The 14,568-nt window shown below is 34.1% G+C and overlaps 1 protein-coding gene across 4 annotated transcripts in view; it reads right to left on the bottom strand.

Annotated features, from left to right (window-relative positions):
* LOC111048106 (BTB/POZ domain-containing protein KCTD1) overlaps positions 1-14,568 on the bottom strand; it is a 298,361-nt gene that overhangs the window by 158,798 nt on the left and 124,995 nt on the right. The window contains exon 3 of one of the 4 annotated variants that reach the window (XM_039430713.1): positions 10,466-10,526. The exons of the other annotated variants lie outside the window; for them this stretch is intronic. The gene's annotated coding sequence lies outside the window, so the exon portion shown is untranslated. The remainder of the gene's footprint in view (positions 1-10,465; positions 10,527-14,568) is intronic. 4 annotated transcript variants of the gene reach the window in all.

The raw sequence follows: 14,568 nt of genomic DNA, 5'->3' as shown, positions 1-14,568 counted from the left end.
GGTAGACTGTGTCCTTTCTATTGGGGTCCGATTAGTTTTTATCAGACCTATAGTTATTTTTTAATTAATGATTATGTTCGTCAATAACGAGACATTTCAAGCAGAAAAAATTAAATTTTCGACATGCTGGAAACATTTTTGTTTCAAAAGATAAGTGGGTAGTGAAATCTAAAAAGTTTCTCAGAAATAATTGAAATCCAAGGAATTTTAAAGTTCGAAGGGCGGCTGCATGGTATGCATTGTGTACTAAATTGTATGCTAAAAGCTGGAAACTTACGAGATATTTGATGAATTATTTCAAACGTAAGCAGCTGATTGCCTCTAGAAAGGATGTAATGAAACACCAACGTTAGTAGACTAACTGTCTACTAACTTTGATTAAACACTGCTTGGATTATTCGAGGCGAGGTTGTCATTTTCACTATTTTATAATAATGTGGCTTGTAGTTGCTGAATTTTTCAATCGTTCTGTATTTTGTTATTGTTGATCCCAGCTACTCATAGCCTATGGTGGCACACCATTCAGCCGCTATCCTTGACTTTGAAAATCCTGAGAGGCCAAAATACGTTGTTCCGAGTACATTTGACAATTGGAAAAATAATTTCAATTATTTCTGAGAAACTTTCTCGCTTTCACCACCTACTCATCTTTTGGAACAAAAAAGTTTCTATCATATCGAAAATTTCATGTTTTATGCTCAAAATGTCTCGACATTGACGAACATAAACATTAATTAAAAAAATAACTATATGTCGGATAAAAATTATTAGACACCAATAGAAAGGACACATTCTCCCCGATAATTTTATATAAAATAATTATGCATTACGACGCCCCATGATTCTAAGAGAAGATTCAAAAGAAAAACAAATTTTCGCGATGTTTCCAATTTTATCATAAAAGTTAAATTACCTTTTGATCCTTCTAACTTATCCTTAAATTTCTCTAGCACTACTAGGATATCGGGAATGATATTCTCGATCCCAATCTCTTCCATCTCTGGGAGCCCCTGATCATTCTCCCTCTTTTCCTCCTCGTCCTTCTACTCGTCCTTTTTTGACTCTGCCCACTTTCTCACTTTCATTGACTCCGATTTCTCTCCATTTCCATCATCCTTCGCACTTTCGCACTTTTTATTCTGCTTGTTATCCTCCTTTCAATTTTTTCACTCTCACCTCTTCTCTTTCCACTTCCTCTCAATTTTTTTCTTTTTTCCGCCCTTTAATCTTATTCCTGTTGATTTAATTCCTACATAATAATATTGATGACTTTAAATGTAGTATAAACTTTGAAAATTGTATTCCTTCAAAGTATAGCTTGTGCGTAAGTATATTAGTATTAAAGTACTGTATTTACAAATCCATCTTGCTCTCAAAACAAACCAAACAAGGCTCTTTCGTGATTCAATCGAACCTCTTTTCAAACTAGACGTCCGTCATTATTCTGATTGAGCGCTTTTGAATTCGTCAGTGATCGCCTGTCTATATTGTACCTGAACTTGTTAAAGCCTATTCAACTGAAGGAACTTCAGCTACAAAACGCAAATCATTCTGGATGAGTTTCAAAAATATTTGTATTGCAAACGAGTGATAGGTTACAGAAGAAAGCTGTTACTTAATGAGCTTTTATGCTATGAAACTGACACTTGTGTTGTAAAATTCAAAGCCTGTGTGAGGCCTGTTCAACATCATAATAATATTTATAGGCAGACTACTAAATTATTTTTGAATTTCTTCAATGACTTATTTCAATTATGAATGTATTTTATAATGGAAGAATCAAACATGCCTCTTAATCACCATTCCCATTTCCCATGCACAATAATACTGGTGTTCATAGGTAACACTATTATCAGCAAAGAAAAATCGCTATGCATGCCTGGAGAAGGGAACTCCCCCTTCCCTAATTACCCATGGGTTATTTAGAAGAGCTTCTAGTGAAAACTGAACAATCTTACAGTGTTGAGATGATTTTTGAGTCATAATCGATAAAAATTCTTTTAGAATGATCTATATAGCTATGTCAAAATTTATAATTTTCAAGCGAATTTGGTACTATTTGGTAGAGTAGAAACCGATCTAGGTAGAGTAGGAGGCCAGCGGGACAGGTAACAATGAAATTGAAGTTACGAACGTAGAAATTTGAAAAAATTATAAAAACATTGATTCATCCGAATTGAATTCAAATCTATATGGAATTGATATTGGAAGAATATTATACATTCATATTAAGGAAAACGGATCGGATGGAAGGTCACTCAATAATCAAGACTATTCTGTTATATCAAAAAAAGTGAACTTCGACATTATACGCGTAAAGGCCTCATTTCAAAACCGTTTCTATACTTGATTCAATACTCAAACCTTTTGAACCCTAAATCATGTTTTCTCATGGAATCAATTTATATACAGTACTATTATTTCACTTTATACAAGCTTTCCTCCTAGAATAAACAGCAAATCAAGAAATTCTCCACTATTGAAGATATAATAGTAACTGGTTTGGAAGTTTGATCGCCGTGCCTGTTCTATGAATCAGGAATCTTGTGACATAAATACTTATATAAGTATTTATATAAGGAAGTACATACTTTTCTCACACAAATCACTTCGAATTTCTTGGTGGTCGCTCATTTACAAAGATGTTCTGTTTTTTGTGATCAATCGTTTATTATCGGATTGATTGCGTGAACAGAATCAAAGATAGAAACTAGTTTTTCGACTGAATTCATCTTGGAGAAATATCCAGCAAAAAAGCATAACATTAAAGGAAATATCTAATCGACTTATGTTCTATATAATTTACTACTTTTTTCTTAAGAAGCGCTGTGACAGTATATAATCCCCACCCTATTAGAGAGAAAATTGTCGTTAATAATAATAATTACACAGAAACATAAATCAAGAAATACTCCTAGACCGTCGTTGCTTGTGGGCTATACAATGATGCATTTCCAGTTACGTTGTAGACACAAAGTTTCTTGATATCTATGATATCCATGAGCAATGTCAGATGTCCGTGAATTACATAATCTTGCCCGTCAATAACACTTCTAATCTTGAATATCTTGAGACCCGAGCCCAATATGTGAAATTTTTTCTTTATCTGAACCTTGCGTTCCCATAGCTCTCAAATGGGAGTAATCGCAATGAAATGAATGGTTGTTCTAGCAAAATAATTAGCAATCTGTTCCTTTATGAAGCCCAGTTTCTGGTTATTTTAAAAAGAAATATTATTATTAGAATTTTAATAATCAGAAATCCGTCTAAAATTACTTTACAGTAATTATTGTTCCTATACAGGAACTACTACATTGAGTTAATTACGGTAATGACATTATTTGCATCCACAGTAAAATCCTAATAATGTTTTCAATGTTTACATGACAGTATTCGTACAGCAGATAAGTAGTATCACCTCTTATAGTTTGTATAAAATAAGTTGAGACTTGGCCCTCCATCCGAAGAAATTGCATGGTTGCCAATTCGTGTAAAATTGCAACTTTTTCAAATTTCCTATTCAACATCAGAATTGGATGTAGAATATCATTCCCTATATCCTAGTAGTGCTAGAAAAGATCCAGGTTTGAAGGATTAGAAGAAAATTTAACTTTTATGATAAAATTGGAAAAATCGCGGAAATTTGTTTTTCTTTTGAATATCACTTCTCTCAGAATCATGGGGCGTAGTAATTCGTGATAATTTTATATCAAATTAACGGGTAGACTGTGTCCTTTCTATTGGGGTCCGATTAATTTTTATCAGACCTATAGTTATTTTTTAATTAATGATTATGTTCGTCAATAACGAGACATTTCAAGCAGAAAAAATTAAATTTTCGACATGCTGGAAACATTTTTGTTTCAAAAGATAAGTGGGTAGTGAAATCTAGAAAGTTTCTGACGTTGAATAGGAAATTTGAGAACGTTGCAATTTTACACCATTTGGCAACCCTGTAATTTCTTGGGATGGAGGGCCAAGTCTCAACTTATTTTACACAAACTATAGTATCAAAAATCTGTCTAGAATTCTCAGAAATAATTGAAATCCAAGGAATTTTAAAATTCGAAGGGCGGCTGCATGGTATGCATTGTGTACCAAATTGTATGCTAAAAGCTGGAAATTTACGAGATATTTGATGAATTATTTCAAACGTAAGCAGCTGATTGCCTCTAGAAAGGATGTAATGAAACACCAACGTTAGTAGACTAACTGTCTACTAACTTTGATTAAACACTGCTTGGATTATTCGAGGCGAGGTTGTCATTTTCACTATTTTATAATAATGTGGCTTGTAGTTGCTGAATTTTTCAATCGTTCTGTATTTTGTTATTGTTGATCCCAGCTACTCTAGCCTATGGTGGCACACCATTCAGCCGCTATCCTTGACTTTGAAAATCCTGAGAGGCCAAAATACGTTGTTCCGAGTACGTTTGACAATTGGAAAAATAATTTCAATTATTTCTTAGGAACTTTCTCGCTTTCACCACCTACTCATCTTTTGGAACAAAAAAGTTTCTAGAATATCGAAAATTTCATGTTTTATGCTCAAAATGTCTCGACATTGACGAACATAAACATTAATTAAAAAAATAACTATATGTCGGATAAAAATTATTAGACACCAATAGAAAGGACACATTCTCCCCGATAATTTTATATAAAATAATTATGCATTACGACGCCCCATGATTCTAAGAGAAGGGAGATTCAAAAGAAAAACAAATTTTCGCGATGTTTCCAATTTTATCATAAAAGTTAAATTTCCTTTTGATCCTTCTAACTTATCCTTAAATTTCTCTAGCACTACTAGGATATCGGGAATGATATTCTACATCCAATTCTGACGTTGAATAGGAAATTTGAGAAAGTTGCAATTTTACACCATTTGGCAACCCTGTAATTTCTTGGGATGGAGGGCCAAGTCTCAACTTATTTTACACAAACTATAGTATCAAAAATCTGTCTAGAATTACTAAATTGGATCTCAGACAGTAATTGTTAGTTTCTGACAGTAGAAACTCTTGTCAATAATTACTGTAGTCTTTCACAAGGTCTGAACCAGTGCCTCAGTACAAATACGGCAAAAAATTATGTAATACGCTTTTTTAAAATTGAAGGATCTCAATGGAACAAACCACGAGAGAATTGTTGGATTTCCAGAGATTGTAGTCCACGTTCCATAATAATTTAGAATGCAGAATGTTCTAGAGCGGACTGCTCGTCTCTCCTTTGGGTCTGTCCTTGCGGCTAGTGCATGCCCCTGCGAGTATGTAGTACGCCAAGCAAATGCGCATATCTTATTATCCGCCCTAGGCAGGTGAGCCCTTATGTTTAATCTAGATTTGCAGTTGCCGTGTTTTGTTGTAGGTACTGCTCACGTTGTGTACCTCAACTCACGAGATTTATGGGGAGCTCATGTTAATTATAAACATATTAAGGAGATGTAAGAGACATTTGAACAAAAAGAATTTCAATTTAAATATTCGAATTCTTCAAAGCAGCATAAATGAAAGACTACGATTGCAAATTTGATACTATTGAATACTTCCTAACATGTCCCATATGCTCTTAATGAAAGCACATATCAGCTTCCATCGAAACTAAAATTCTCCTGTTCTCCAGAATAGTGGAAGGAACAATTGCACAGAATATGATATTACATACATTGAGGACTCCTCGAATGCCTGTGTCAAAAGTAGAATCAATCTATTGATATTAAGACTTTTCCAAATTTACCATTTTCGGATATAAGGATTTAAAGATTGCCCTATAGCTTATCACTACGAGAGAGTGAACAATTCTTGGAGGACAATAATTAAAATTTGTGTGAATTGTTGAACGAGCGTTAGCGAGCTCTTACTTTTGACACAAGGCCAAAATTGTTGTGTGGCTGTTTATTTGTTTGTCCGTATGTCCTACAATAACATTTGAACGTCTAATCAATCATCTTCAAATTTGGAAAATATATTCGTCGAGCCTTTAAACAGATAAATTCATACAAATAAAGAAGAAGAAGAAGTAGAAGAAGAAGAAGAAGAAGAAGAAGAAGAAGAAGAAGAAGAAGAAGAAGACCGCGTCCATTTTCCACCAGCAGCCAATTATTTGCATTAGCCCGCGAATGTTCTTTATTCACTGATATCGGTCATTACAGTTAGCCAACACCAGTCATTTCACCAATTGCCCTCTATTAACTTACTGCACTCTCGTATCAATCAAACAGACTATTACTCCACTCTTCAATATTGAGTCATTGAAGGGATGCGTGCTGCTACTGCTAAGTCAGGGGCGTGTCAAATTGCGATAATTTGCACAAACTGTAAACTCCTTCCACAACACATTATTTCATTTCAGCTTTGTCGGTCATGATTCAATCAGAAGTCTTCTGTTCAATATTTTGCACTTCATTCGACAAGAGATTCAAATCAGATGATTTTCTCACTTCTGAATGTAGAAAAATAATACTCATGCTCTCTGATGTAATTACCAGATCTACTCAATAGTTTCCTGAATTGATCTACTAGTACTTACCAATTTTCTTTTTTACAACTTTTTTTCTAGATAACATTCATTAATAATATAACATAGGAAGTTTTCAACTAAAATGAATTGAATGAATGAATTTATTTATTTTTTTTGCCAAAAACAAAATACAAAAAAGCTTTACAAAAAATAAATATAAGTATATGCTACTGCACTTAAACCAAGATACATACATTTATTTAATTAGATATAATAACGAAATTATATCCTTTATATTATAGATAATAGTTATAAAATGAAGATTCAATTTATATTCACATGCATAAGTACAGTAGGTGAGGCAAAAACACCGGCAAAAGGAAGATTCCTTGTGCGCCAGTGTGAGTCGTAAATCAGCTTAATCAGGGATGTAATATATAAACTTGAATTTAGCGTATGAAGTGTTCGAAAATATAATTTATAATATGAAGTTGATTATTGTATAAAAGTCAACGATTGGAAATAATTCAAGTTCAGCCATGCCTCTATGGCTCTTTTTCTGTGTTTATTATTTCGGAAATCATTAAGTGGAAATTCACTTACTAGTATATTTATGAATTTACTGCTAATGTAGTAAAGTTGCCTTCTAAGAAGAGCTGAGTTGGTGTTATATATTTCATATTTTCTTATTGTGTTAGGTCTAAGATTATAATTTATGTAATCGGCTAGTGGGAAATTATGCTCGTATTTAAAACTGTAATTTGTTATGCAACTAAGACATAACTGTCGTATAGTTTTAACATCAAATTCACTGAACAAAATTTTAGTATCATGAGTTCTAGGTTTCTTTAAAATTGTCTTTATGATGAATTTTTGTATTAGAAAAAGGTTTTTAATATAGGTATCGAGAGTCCCACCCCAAACTATTAAACCATATCGCATTAGGGATTCTACAAGTGCCGTATATACCTGTTTACATTCTGAGAAAGATAACACATTTTTCAATTTATAAAATTCATAAGATAGGTATTTTAGTCTCTTACATAGGAAGTTTACATGTATGTCCCATTTGAGACACTCATCGATCCATATACCAAGATATTTGAGGCCCATTCATGTATCTTGAGAGTTTGAAACATACTAACCGCGGAACCAATCACTTCACAATAATTTGGTTGAAAAGCCATGAAGAATTCCGGTCACGAATTTGATGAATAATTGGTAATCAAATAAAAGAGCATTACCAATAATTATGAACTGGATGATTGCCAGGAGATACATTTCGAAAGTATCAAAGTTTTTTTGTCTGCCAAATAACTTCGGATTGACAAGTGTGATTGATTACATCATAGAGAAAAAAACGTTATGTAGTAATATTGAATAACTGATCACATCAATCAACTTTTGAGAGCTCAAAAAACGATTAGCTGTTAATCTGTTGGTCTTATATGTTAATCTGTTGGTCTTCCCCATATTCAATGTGTCAAAAAGAGGCTTAGAAGGATGTTGTATGGACTCTCTCGGACTTCCCTGAGCTCAATCTAAGACAGTTATTTATAAAAACAATTCTCACATATATAAGGAAAAATAAAATAAACCTATTTGCTAATATACAACACAATTATCAAGCACGACTCAGGAACAACCATGGATATTCAACACCTAGATTAATGCATGGAATAGAACTCAAATCACCATACTACCTAGCTCAAATTATCTATAGGAATTTGCCGGACGTCATCAGGGAGGCTGAGAATTGCAGCGACGTGGTGTATAAAAGTAGGTTGGTCGGGTGTCTTTTTGGCATAGGCTGGATTGGAACTGAGGAACTGCTCCATTCACCGTACATGTAGTATAACTTACCAGCTCAATTTAATTAAAATATAACTTTTTCGCTTCATTGCTGATCTTAGGTTCCCTTGCTCTCCCACTTGTAAATTTATAATCAACTCTGCTCTGCTATTGATCACGTATTTTTATGAATAAACTATAAACAGCAGTTACATTTACTTATATAGATTCTATAGAACATAAAGTTAATAGTTCATAGCACAGATAAAGATACATGTTACTCTATTTTCATGCAAGAACTCTCCCCCATTCACAGACGTATAGTATCCTTGGGGGAATTCCACGCCATCTATGTACTAGCATTAATGTAATAATGTATCATTTTCTATTTCAATTTATGTATTCTATTTATAATTGAATTTATGAATTTTACATTTTTTTTGTAATGCAATGTGGAAAAATAAATTGATTTGATTTGATTTATCAAGGTGGCTCCAAATTTCAGAAGCCAATTATTTCGAAAGTGGGGGGGGTGGTCGTCAAAGTTCAATTTTTATACATCCAGACCAATCTCCATTAGCTTCATCTGACTATAATCATATATTTTATACCAAGAGATTGCAGTATTATCAAAACGCATATAATGTAATTCTATGCATATGGTTTGAAACACATGATGTTAAATCGTCTCCTGAAAATGAATAGGTATAGAAAAAAATGTCCTTAAATACCTAATTGTTTGAGAATAAGCTATCACTTCTCACATTTATGGTTGAAACAGGGGTTTGGCATGGTTTCTATGTATAGACATAAGGTGTAGGCATAATCTTAGAGATTATGGGAAAATTCGTTTCATATCTGACAGTAACTATGTATAATATTTCACTTCACTATGCATCTCAAAAGCTCGCTAATGGATTTGTTTCAAGTAACAGAATGAAAATCACGTTCATCAAATCCAGAATTTTGATGAAATACTTCCAAATACAGCAGAAAAATGTCTGGTATTAAGAAAAAATCTGGTGTGGTACACTCACACAACTTTCCTTGCTCATTGAACTGGGAGCCTCATTCTTAAACGATAATAATTTAGAGAAATAACATAATGACGATTGGCGGCAACATAATTATTTGAAACTACGATCGGACTACTGTATATGTGTGTATATAATTATTGTTTTCAGAGTACTTTTTCCTTTGTGTAAATTGTGAAATCCGATGATTTTTTAAAAGTCGTCAAAACAGCTGTTCTACAGATGAAATATCTCGACTATGTGTTATTTTTATAGACTGCTCTACCTACCTACCTCATGCACGAGAAGGAGGTTACAAAGTACATTTCTCAAGGATGAGGTGAACCCCCCATTAGTTTCCCAGAGAGGAGACTCATGCCAGTTGATGGGGCTGATAAATAACTATACGGAGTATGAATTTGAAATAAATCAGTCGAGTAATTTTTGAGAAAATCGTGAAAAACATGGTTTTTCAGTAATTATCCGCCATTTTTCTCGAGAATATTACGCAGCTCCTGCAATTTTCCTAGAAATAAGACTCATGTCAGTTGATAGGGCTTATAAATAGCTATCCATGGTATAAATTTGAAGAAAATCGTTAGAGCCGTTTTCGAGAAAATCGTGAAAAACATGGTTTTTTAGTAATTATCCGCCATTTTTCTCGATAATATTACGCAGCTCCTGCAATTTTCCTAGAAATAAGACTCATGTCAGTTGATAGGGCTTATAAATAGCTATCCATGGTATTAATTTAAAGAAAATCGTTAGAGCCGTTTTTGAGAAAATCGTGAAAAACATGGTTTTTTAGTAATTATCCGCCATTTTTTCCGCCATCTTGAATTGAATTTTATTGAATTTCTTATTGTCGGGTCCTCATGGTATAAGGACCTTAAGTTTAAAATTTCAAGTCAATCGGTTAATTAGGAATGGAGTTATCGTGTTCACAGACATACACACATACACACACACACACACACACACACACATACACACACACACACAGACCAACACCCAAAAATCATGTTTTTGGACTCAGGGGACCTTGAAACGTATAGAAAACTTGAAATTGGGGTACCTTAATTTTTTTTGTAAAGCAATACTTTCCTTACATATGGTAGTGGGGCAAGGAAAGTAAAAACAGATGGAGTGAAGTAAAATAATTGTGGTTTAGATTTAATCATAATATTTTAAATACGTACGTGCATTCTCGACTAGTAGGCTACTCTTCTCATTTCAGAAAGTCCCAGAATATTCACTCACCTGAAAATAAACGTGCAATAATAACATTATTGAACAAAATAGCAACTTGGAAAATGAATGATATTAGGAATCTTCATGTCTAGCAATAATTTATGTTATTTCTATTCACTAATTCTTGTAATTACCTAATGAACTGCACATTGAAAAATCAACAGATTCTCTGGTTCACTGTGTTCTTTCCTTCTTTCCCTTGTTTCCTCTTTTCCTCCTATCGAAATTAAGGTCGTGGCCGATTTCCCATGCATTCACATCTATTTACGCGAGGATGTGATTCTTTTATCACGCGAAGCATGAGACTCACGTTTATAGAAACAAATAGAGAGTCCATTCTAATTTCAATTGTGTCCATGCAACAATTTATCAACAACTAAACTGCGTCATTCTACTAAGAAAACATGATTAAAATACAGTAACACTGAGTTACTGATCGATAGAACTAAGTTAGTGAGAGACGTTACCAGGAAATGTAGTACTGAATGAGCTAGGAGCTCAAGCCAATGTGAAGACCCCCTGCTGATTTCTGATGCATGGACTGATACATCCAGTTACTTACTTATCCAAGAGATAAACTTGTCAGTTACAGTTCCTACATCTTACGAGTTCTGCTTGACAGAAACGAGTATTTTTTATTATTTGCAACTTTTCGTTACTTCTTTATCACACCGTTTCGAAAAAGTGTTGGAGCATAAAGTAATCACCGCGAACCGATGGACGAGAATAAATCCCTTCTCCTCCTTCTTCTACACCTTCTACTTTTTCTCCAGATCCCTTTTTTCTCCTTTTTCATTTTCTCCAATATCCATCTCCTCCTTCTCTTTTTTCCTCATATCCTCCTCTTCTCCTCCTCCTCCATCTAGTTGTCCTCTTCCTAGTACATATCTTTCTTCTTTCTCGTCTTTTCTTCCTCCTTCTTCTCCGTCTTCTTGTTCTTCTTCTTATTCATCACAATTCCTTGGTTTTAGACACGTAAAGAAATTAACGTTCAGACAGATAATACGTGAAAAACCCAACGAGCATCAAAAAGTTTCAAAAACGGTTGGAGTACTCACGATTTTTTCCGCCCGATGGCTCACGTGACATGTGATTCCCAAACGTGTCCTGGCCGATTTAAGTTCTCGTTCAAAAGTAACCACTCTTTCTAACGGGTTCGGAACACCCCTTACTTTAGAATCAGCTCGCGTCCAGCAAAGCAGGGAGTTGCGCTCTATGTTGCCTGTCACTTCTATAGGACCCCTCACTGTTTTCCATGTTAAAATTTATTCTTCGAGTTCTGTTCTACATGTTCGATTTTTCAAAGATGTCTCGAGAGTTGAATGCCAAATTAGATTACGCATTCGTTCTGACTGCTCATTCGACATTCTTTGTGTTTTTGTTCTTTTTGGAAAGAATAATATTGCAGGAATGAACCAGACTAAATGTGGTATTCAAAAGAGTTCTTCCCTGAGTAAATAATTAGGTATCTTAATGGATGGATCCGAATGTTTGCATCATCATCAGATTTAAATGTGAACTGGATGGAGATTATTGATAAATTAATTATTCAGAATTGTAATAACTTTTATAAAACCCAATATATGATGATCTGACAAGCCATTGATAACAATAATGAATATTTAGGCCTGTATTCACCAGAAAATAGAACTGAGTTCTACAGTCAGTTGAAGCAACAAAAAAACTTACTCAACAAAAGACTGTCAAAAGCGGAATTCACCACAACAAACTGTTCTAGATCACGTGACCAGTCAAGGCTCCTTTGAAACTTACTCACCGATTTTGGTCGGTCAATCATCAGTTGACTACAGAAAACTGTATTGTGGGATGCGCTTTCAGAAAATGGCGCCAATGTTTACTTTAAATTGAAATTGAGGTTATTGCACAGAAAAGAGGAATATCAAATAATAAATAATCAAAATAGTGTGGCATTAATATTACTTCATCTATATAGGCTTACATGTGTATAGACACACATATTGTGCATTGAATTTTACATTGTAATAGGAGGTAAAATTGCACTTACCAGTAGCATATTTGTTTGTGTTTGATGCTGTTATAGCCGATTTTGCCCTCTTCTTGAGGTTTTCCCACATTGTTTTTAAAGCGGGAGCCTCCCTTTTAATATAATTATTAAAAGAGTTGAACTCCTCAGCAATTTTTTGGCCATCCTGAAGATTTTGTTTTATTCGGAGTGACATCTGTTTTTTGCATTCGATGACTTTGAAATGTTTCTCAATTATTTGAATGAGAAGTATTTTTTCAACGTTTATGGAATACACAATAATTCTCGTTTCTTAAACACTATTTCTAATAACTATAAATCACTAACACTACAACCTATTAGTAACTACAATAATTATTAAAATAATCAACTTGAATTGAAATAATAAAATAATTTTAAAAACTAATCACATATGATTGATGAAAAATAAACATTAGGCTATAGAGGTTACAAGCTTACAACAGAGGAACACATCATGTGAAAAATTCCTCTTTTTACTTTTCCTTGCCCTATTACCATAGGTAAGGAAAGTATTGCTTTCCGAAAAAAATTAAGGTACCCCAATTTGTAAATTTCTATACGTTTCAAGTTCCTCTGAGTCCAAAAAAGTGGGTCTGTATGTGTGAGTGAGTGTGTGTGTGTGTGTGTGTGTGTGTGTGTGTGTGTGTGGTGTGTGTGTGTGTGTGTGTGTGTCTGTGTACACGATATATCATCTCCCAATTAACGGAATGACTTGAAATTTGGAACTTAAGGTCCTTACAATATAAGGATCCGACACGAACAATTTTGATCAAATTCAATTAAAGATGGCGGCTAAAATGGCGAAAATGTTGCCAAAAACAGGGTTTTTCGCGATTTTCTCGAAAACGGCTCCAACGATTTTGATCAAATTCATACCTAAATTAGTCATTGATAGTCTCTATCAACTGCCATGAGTCCCATATCTATGAAAATTTCAGGAGCTCCGCCCCATCTATGCAAAGTTTGATTTTAGATTCCCAATTATCAGGCTTCAGATACAATTTAAACAAAAAATTTCAAGTGGAAAAGATTGAGCATGAAAATCTCTACAATTGATGTTAAGTAACATGTCCACCTAAAATTGGAAATAAGCTCGAAATTCGAAAAAATGTGATTATTTCAATTGCAAACTTTTGACAAGTGTTGATTCTATTAAATCTTTCACTATGAACAGATAGCAGACTTCATGTGTCTGCAGCGTTATTGTCCTGTCACCAGCTGGCTTAGATCTTCGAATAGAAGACTAATTTAGATGCGCGGGAACACTAGCGTCTGTTGATCAATTTTCATAACGGCAAGGAAAGTTGTGTGAGTGAGCCACACCAGATTTTTTAGGTTAGAGAACGATTCTACACGACCCAATTCTTGTCCACTGCCTTTACGATCCGGACTGATCTATGGTCAGCAGACCGTAGCTCAGTTTGTCCTGGTGAATACCGTTTGCTCAGTTCAAACGACAGTCGTGGAAGCATGAATTAATCAAAACTTGTTGAAGTTCCAGTTGAATCATTATTGGTGAATTTGAGCTTAAGTATAAATTCTATGCCGAGTTCTCTTCTTTTCTTCTTCTTCTTCTTCCGTTTCTCCTACGCCCTTCTCTTCTTCTCCACCTAGTGTGTCTTCCCAATCAGAGAGTTCCCTCTCTCTCCTTTCACATGTCTCTCACTTGTCTCCCCCTAGACAATAACGATGATGCCATAAAGATCCTCAATGTTTCAATTTTCTAGTCATAGAATACTTCTTTCAACTCCTCTTCAACCTTCCACAATATGCACACCAAAAAACCAAGCTATGATTCTAATTTTTTGAGATGGTGAAACTGCGTGATTCTCCATACATTTTATCAATAGTATTTTCTCTTATCATACTAATAATACTGTTCACCACTAGATCCAATTGAGAAGTATTCCAAATCTATGAACCTTATTCTAGTTCAAAGCTAACAAGCAGTTAGTAAATAGTAATGCTCAAATAGAGCATTAGTTTGGTTGAACTGAATTTTCGACAATATTTCAATCGATTTGA

The sequence above is a fragment of the Nilaparvata lugens genome, chromosome 6, assembly GCF_014356525.2.
Source record: "Nilaparvata lugens isolate BPH chromosome 6, ASM1435652v1, whole genome shotgun sequence".
NCBI lineage: Eukaryota > Metazoa > Arthropoda > Insecta > Hemiptera > Delphacidae > Nilaparvata > Nilaparvata lugens.
Note: the sequence above shows the minus strand (reverse complement) of the source record. Positions and strands in the feature narration are given on the sequence as shown.